The following is an 8101-nucleotide window of genomic DNA, read 5'->3' on the forward strand; positions in this document are numbered from 1 at the left end:
TCAAAGGCCTGAACTTGAGCGATAATAACAATGTGGACCTCTCTACCACACTGGTGGGGTTAACATGCCTGAGAAACAATCCTCTGACAAAGCTGTTGGCTTTCAGGAAGTTCCGAGACAGAAATAAGCTACCTGCTAGCTCTTGTTAACGCTTGATTACACGTTTCTAGGGCATATGAATTCTATTTTTGAGACATCAAAAGATCAGGGGAAAGCGCGAACGCAGTCCCCCACTACCACAAATTATGCAGTCGAGTTTCCCACATTTGGGGAAATCGCAGGGGTCAGCACATCCGGAGTGCAATGGATAAGCCTCGCCCTGGGAAAACCACCTTCGTGATCATGGTATCTCCCCTGCCAGGTAAGTATGAGTTCGTTCGCCTCCGCCCCGACGCAGCCTCATACCCCTCACCCTTTACACGCACGGTCACTTGCGGCGGGCGCCGCACCCCCAGCCCTCCTAGCCCGGACACACAGCTGGGACTCGTAGGTCCCACCAGCGGTCCGGGACTCGCTCCCACAGCGGGGACTCCTTCGTCCGGAAGCAGCAGGTGGCCAAGCAGCAGCCCCTGCGCCGCCTCATCTACATAGAAGTCGCCGTCTCCGTGATGTCACCGGCAGCGCCTTCCCAGTCCGCGTCTGCTCTTCTGCCACTCAGCCGACCAACCCGCTGCCGGAGCCGGCGGGGAAGTGACGTCGGCCTCTCCCTCCTTTCCCTGCAGCCCGTATCCTTTGGGGATGTGCGCCGAGAGCCCGAATCTGGTCTCCAGCAAAGAGGCGGGTACTTGACCTGTGTCCTGCAGAGGACCTTTCTGGCATCCAGCTGGAGGCTCGTGCATTTTCAGATAATGTCTTTTAATGGGCAGACTAGAACGTTTAGGATTACAAAGAAAACCGGTACCTTTCAAACCTGGTTATCTCTGTCATGTTGAAAGGCGTTCAGTGTCAGAGAGAAACTGTATCTATGAAACTGGAGAGGCTGCTCAGATGACTGCAAACCAGCCACACTGACTGGTTTTACCACTACAAGTGTTACAAAGACAGTTGTCTGATTTCATGAATCTTGAAGGTTTTTTTTTTTTTTTCCCCCCAAATACAATATCCTACAAAAATATGTGGCCCCCGCAGAGATGATTGGATAGTCTCAGGCATGGACTTTCATCTCTTCATGGATATCTCCAAACCTCAGTGCTTGTCTCGTGTTAGTATTTTATATTCTTCAAAGACACAAAATAACCCCAATTTGACAAAAAAAAAAAAAAAAAAAAAAAAATCTGCAGTATGTCTTATTTGAGGCCCTTAAAAAATGACTGGATCTTCTTCCTTGTGTGTAACCCAGAAAACACTGAAGTAGAGCAAAATTAGAACCCAAGTCAAAGACCATTTGAACATGTACAGGTAGATTCTATTCTGTTGCTCAAATCACACACATGAAATGGAGCGTTCTCCTTGGGAAACCATAAAGTCTGTGACATGGTGGCCAGTTAGGTCACTGGAAAACATGGCAAAAATATCAAAAATGAGGGATTATGTGAGAGTGTAGCAACTAAATACTAAATGCTTGATCCTGACAGGGAGACAGGCAATATTGGAGACAGGCTTTCTATAGTGTTAACCACAAATAAAATTCTAAGCCGTTTGAAAGGACCCTTCCTCTCAGGCAAGGTCATTCCAAAGTTGACCTGAAAAACTAGTCCAAGTCGTGATGGGAAGTGGGGGTCAGATATGCATCATTATGCCTTCCTCCCTTTGGAATTTAGGCGCAACTGACCAGCACATCTGACCAGGTGCAACTGGTATTAAAACAGAGATCTTAAGACTTTTTGTACTAATGAGACACCAAGTGATTCTAGTATAGCATTACATTACAGATAGCAGGCCCTGAAAGACAGAAAAATATTGTACCCTAAAATGTATATTTTTGTCTTATTTTGGAATGTCCCTACAAAGCTATCTCTTGTGGGGAAAATCTACAGGCTATAGGAAATCCCTTTCCAGGTCTTTTCCCTAATTCAGGCACCTTTTTAAGTCTGAGAAGAAACATTTACAATCTATTCTCTCTGAAGCCTGCTACTGGAGGCTTCATCTGCATAATAACCTTGGTCTTCACAACCCCTTAACACAGAGACTCCCTTCTATGGATTCCAGGTCTTCAGATAAACTCTTTCAACCAATTGCCAATCAAAGTATCAGAAAATAATGGCTGATAATTATTTAATTATGCATACATAACAGTAGAATTTTGGGGGATGCGCAGAGTGGCTCATGTGTGTAATCCCAGCACTCCTTGGGAGGCTGGCAGATTGCCTGAGTCCAGGAGTTTGAGGCCATCCTGGGAAACATGGTGAAACTCCATCTCTAAAAAAAAAAAAAAAATTAGCCGGGCATGGTGGTGTGCACTGGTGGTCCCAGCTACTCAGGGGGCTGAGGTAGGAGGATTACTTGAGCCTGGGAGGTGGAGGTTGCAGTGAGCCAAGCTTGCAACACTGCACTCCACCCCGGGTGACAGAGGAATAGGCCTTCACCAGATACTGAGCCTGCTAGCAATTTAATCTTGGACTGCCCATCTTCCATAACTGTGAGCAATAAATGTTTATTGTTTGTAAGTTACTCACTCCGTGGTATTTTATTTTAGCAGCACAACTGGATTAAGACATCAACCTGACCTTAAGAAATCATCTCAAATCAGTCTTGGCTCTGATGGGAACCAAGAGGCACACTCAGTTGTGTGGTTTAAAGAGAGTTTTATGAAGGGAATATTTATAGATATATTGACAGGACTAAAATCACCCAGCAAAGGACTGAGAGGCACTCAGAATCTGGGATCGGCAGAGAAGCCGTATTGCCTCTAGGACTGGATTGTTGTATTAGTCTGTTCAGGTTGCCATAACAAAATACCATCGACCAAGTGGCTTAAACTACAGAAATTTATTTCTCACACTTCTGGAGGCTGGGAAGTCCAAGATAACAAACGGTACTAGCAAAGCGATTTCATTCCAAGTTCTCTTCCTATGGCCTGTAAGTGGCTGTAGTTTCGCTGTGTGCCCATGTGGCCATTTCTTCGTGTACCATAGGGAAGGGAGAGGAGCAAACTTTCTAGTGTCTCTTCTTATAATGGCATTCATCTCAGCAGGAGGGCCCCACTCTCATAACCTCATTTAATCCTAATTACATTACCTCTCAAAGGCCCCAGCTGCGTAAACCATCCCATTGGGAGTTAGGACTTCAACATATACGTGTGGGAGTTGGTATGCACAACTCAGTCAATGGACGTGAAAACTGAAATGGGAATGGAGAACTGTAGTTGCCAGAGAGACCTATTGTCTTGGGGAGGATCACTGGACAGGACATAGTCTGGAGGAATCAGTCAGTGACAACTGACAAAGATTCTTTCTGTGAAAATAAGCAATTTAAAATGTAAGATGTTGGAACTCCAACTCCCAGGAGGCAGAGGTTGCAGTGAGCCAAGATCATGCCACTGCACTCCAGCCTTTGCAACAGAGTGAGACTCCATCTCAAAAAAGACAAACAAACAAAATCCTGCGAGCAATTAATTTCTTGTAACTCTTAAAGCAGCCTTGTTTGGAAAATGGTGTGATCCTATTAAATTTCTTTTTTTTTTTTTTTTATTTCTATGTAAGCAAGAACTTGACTTTTGACTTTGTAGCACTGACCCCATTTCTCTAAAATCTGTGGGCTATTCCTAGATTTTTGCTTAAATAAATTTTTAAAATTTTTTTGCCATTATTTCCCATAAGCAGAATGAATAAACTGTTTAACCCTGAATTCTGAACCTTTCAATTATTTCAGGTTGACATCTCCTTGACCAAATTCTCATCAGGGTCTTCTGAATCCTCCTCCCACGAGGCTTCAGCTATTGAGCGTCTATGTTCCTCTCTGCATCGTTCAATTTCAGCAACAATCCTTCTCAGTTTAGCCAGAATTCCCCATCCCCAGTATCTGATCACTCATAACATCTAATAGGGTTTCTCATCCTTCAGCATTCCCTAGGTGATGTCTGATCATCCTGCATTCAGCAAGAATCTTATTATGTTGGCTTGGCCTTGTGGGAAACCTAAAATATGCCACCCCAAAATATACTTCTTTGGTACATATTGAGATGGCTATTTAGAGAGGCTGCAGATGTTGCTGAGGGGTCTCACCCCAAAAAGGGGCTCTTTCCTGTTTAGTATGGCAAAGCCAATGTTTGAGAGCACAAGTGAGCGTCACGCAGCACAGGCTGTATTCAGTGACATTGGAGAAGTAGGAGCATAGCTTGCAAATCACCTTCTCAGCTACTGAGAACCAGGAAGTTACAAATATAGAGGATCTTTAATGAAGGGGTTGAGCAGCGGAAAAATATTCATGCTTTTCTTAGGAAGAGATGGAAATTTTCCTAGAATCAAGGAGCTACCTCTTTTCTGTTCTTTCTTGGTCTCTACTGTTCATTGTCATAGTGATTGTCAACTGTCAGGCACTGATGGGCGTGCTATTTAGCTTGGAAATTGGATTATAATAAAGCTAGATGTTTTTCAGAGGTTGGGTAAGCTGCCATCATGGATTTCACCAGCTTCAGAAGCTTCTGACCACAGACATCCTGTTTCCTAAAAATAAGCAGAGTTAAAGGTGAGAAGGGGTTCAGCCATGTCACATAGGCACTGCCCTGGGCAACAACATCAGCTGAATCACGTAGGCAGTGCAGCAGGTAACACAGTCACAGAAATATTTATGAGAAGCTGTCCTTTTGTCAGGGAGATTAGGTTGTGTAGAGGAAGTAAACATCAAATGCAAATAGGCTTTCTCTGAGACTTTCTTATCTGCCTTATCCAGATCTAGAAAAGACTAACTTACAGGGCCTGGACAACAAGAGCAAAACTCCATCTCAAGTTTTTTTTTTTTTTTTTTTTTTTTTTTAAAAAAAAGGTTAACTCACAGGAAGAGGAAACTGAAGACCTCATACTTTTAAAGGTCTGACAGAGAAACTTTTTTTGGGGGGGGGGGAACGAGTTTCACTTTGTCGCCCAGACTAGAGTGCAGTGACACAATCTCAGCTCACTGCAACCTCCACCTCCAGGGGTTCAAGTGATTCTTGTGCCTCAGCCTCCCGAGTAGCTGGGACTACAGGCACCCACCACCATACGAGGGCTAATTTTTGTATTTTTAGTGGAGATGGGATTTTGCCATGTTGGCCAGGCTCGTCTTGAACTCCTGATCTCAGGTGATCTGCCCACCTCAGTCTCCCAAAGTGCTGGGATTACGGGTGTGAGCCACAACACCAGGCGTATGCTTTCACTTCTAAGAGAATAAGATCTTTCTTTCTTCTTTTTTTGGGGGGACAGAGTCTCGCTCTGTTGCCCAGGCTAGAGCGCAATGACACGATCTCAGCTCACTGCAACCTCTGCCTCCCGGGTTCAAGCAATTCTCTCTGCCTTAGCCTCGCAAGTAGCTGGGATTATATGCTTGTGCCACCACACCTGACTAAATTTTTGTATTTTTAGTAGAGACAGGGTTTCACTATGTTGGCCAGGCTTGAACTCCTGACCTCATGATCTGCCCACGTTGGCCTCCCAAAGTGCTGGGATTACAGACGTGAGCCACCGTGCCCGGCCTTTTGGTATAATTTGCTCCAAGATCATTTTGACTACATTCCCAGCAATGGCATGTGGAAGGGAGAAGGCTTTCACCCAGCCAGAGAGGTGGTCCACCATTACCAGCAAATACATTAGTCTCCCTATTTTAGGCATTTCCGCAAAATTTACTTGAATGCTTTGAAACGGTTTCAACCTGGGAGGCCTTCCCCCTCCAGCCTACTTTCTAATTACCCTTTATTTTATGGCAAGTCACAGTCTCTGCACACTTGCTTAGCAAGAGTATAAATAACTATGCACCCATAAGTTTTTAGTATTCGTCACACACAGCGTGAGGGCCCCAGTGACTCTCCTTGTGCAGTATGGACATCACCTCTCTCATTATGGGTTCATCAATCATTGTTTTCCCATCAGGGAGCATCTACCTCCCAGCCTCGGCTTGATGGCCTCTATCTTGCCCAGCCCTTCCTCCTCCTCTTTGGAAATTTAGGGTCTTAACCACCTTAGGGATATCTGGGGTGAGGCTGAACAGATAGTTTCTTCCTCCAGGGAGTCTTGGTGAGCAGCTCCATTCGCAGGCCTGTGTCTTTTCTGATGACCGTTTACATGAACTGTGGCTACCTCTGCTGGACGCAGAAGGCTTTTTCAAAGTTGTTTGACCAATTTCCCACATACCAGTTCTTTCCACCTGCTGTTTATTAGGCCACACGTTGGCCAAATCTTTCCAATGGTATGTACTACTCCACAGGCATATTTGGAATTAGCATATATAGTGCCTTCTTGGCTTTCCAGGAGGTTTAGGGCCTAGTGAAGAGCACATAATTTACAAGTTTGGGCTAACCGGTTATTGGCTAATCTACCTTTTTCACATAAGCATTCTTTGTTTCCATCAGTGACAGCATAGCCATTGAGTCTTACCACTTATTATACGGGACGACCCATCCACAAACAGCCTTATCCCATCATGTCGTGGAGTTACTTGAAGGCCTGGTCTAACTTTAGTTTGATATTCTATGATATCTAAACAGTTATGGTTTGATGCCTTATTGTTCTCCTCTCCTTTCTTTTTTTTCCCTCCCCTCCCCTTTCCATAAGAAACTGGCTGGATTTAGGTTAGGCACCTCCCCAGGAGGAACTTGGGGAGGCAAGGGACTGAGCAGCTGGCCTCCCAGGGTGCCTTTGGCTGAGCCCTGCTGGGTCTGGCCTTGGGCCAAGAGCTACTTGTTTGAAGAGCTGCCAGCCTGTAGCACCTTCCCTGATGGCGCTCTCATTAGCAAAGGCATCCCTGGCTCTGCTTTCCCTTCCTCTTTATTTGCTTCCAAGTCACCATCCAACTCCCTGGCAGGCTGAGAACTGCACTTTCTGTATTCCACTGACCACCCCTGCTGGTGACCCAGCAACTGCAAAGCATCTCTGGTTTGTCCCACTGTGGGAGGGACTCAGTGGCTTTTCCTCCTTCTTAGCTGCAAGGATCTTCCCCCAGCCCAGCCAGGCTCTGGGAAACAGAACTTTCATACATCCCACAGGGACACATCTTGGCGGACTTCTCCCCAGCACGAGCTCTCTCTACTTCATAGATTGCAAATTGGCATCCTCTTTCACCTGTACTGGGTTTTTACTTTTTTTGACTGAGCACCAGCATTTAAAAATCTTATTTCACCTAAAAAGTCACAATTCTGGCCTCTGACAAAACAATCTGCAACATAGGACCGACACCGTCCGAACAGCTGAGCAGCCGCAGCCCCTTGGACAGGGCGTGCCCTCTTCAGTTAGCCGCAGCCCCCTCCCAGCCCTGCGCCCCCCTTTTCATCAGTTGCTGGCCCTGTAGTCATTTGAGTTTACAACCCTAGTTTTGATCTTCCCTATGTATCCCCCCAGCCCTTCTGCAGCCTTACTGACAGCTGCCCCTAGTGGACGTACAGCCTCTCGGTAAAGCAACAACAAAACCTAATGGTCATCTCATCCGTTTACCCTTCCATAATCTGAATCCTTTCCACCGCCTCCTGAGAAACAGCATCTCGTCTCTGCTGTAGCCAACCCACTGCTCCTCGAGCAGCCTGATCCTAAACTCTCCTCCATATCCCTTTCTCACTTGCACCCCCAACCCCGGGGCCCTGTCCCTCCTCAGTGGCCACACTGCACCCCTTCCCTGCACCTCCTTGTTGCCTGAACCTCTAGAACCTTCCCCAGCTATGCCCGCCTCTCCACATCCTCTCACTTCCTCTTGTCCTCTTTGTTCCTTTTACATTGTTTTTCTCCTCAGTCTGACCTCGGTGTCTCTCTTTAATCTGTCTTTTCCGGTCTGTCTTTTGCTCATTTTCTTCCTCTGTTTCTCTCTGTCGCCCTGTTTCCTTTTTCCCTCACGCTGTTTCTTCCCCTTTCTCTCTTTGGGCACCAGCTGAGCGGTGTGCTGCGCCCTGGCTCCCCGCTGTCCGTCTGCAGAGATGCGCAGCTCTGACTCTCCGGGCGCCAGCGCGCCTGCGCAGTCCCGCACTGTCCCGGCCGCTGAGCCC

At 46.4% G+C, this 8101-nt stretch overlaps 1 non-coding gene across 1 annotated transcript; it reads right to left on the reverse strand.

Annotated features, from left to right (window-relative positions):
* Positions 1–205: 205 nt before the first annotated feature.
* Positions 206–369, reverse strand: LOC116546434. Its single transcript, XR_004266711.1, has one exon. It is a non-coding gene; the product is annotated as a U1 spliceosomal RNA (small nuclear RNA).
* Positions 370–8101: the final 7732 nt, after the last annotated feature.

The sequence above is a fragment of the Sapajus apella genome, unplaced genomic scaffold, assembly GCF_009761245.1.
Source record: "Sapajus apella isolate SASKATOON/1434 unplaced genomic scaffold, GSC_monkey_1.0 scaffold892, whole genome shotgun sequence".
In the NCBI taxonomy this organism is placed as follows: Eukaryota; Metazoa; Chordata; class Mammalia; order Primates; family Cebidae; genus Sapajus; species Sapajus apella.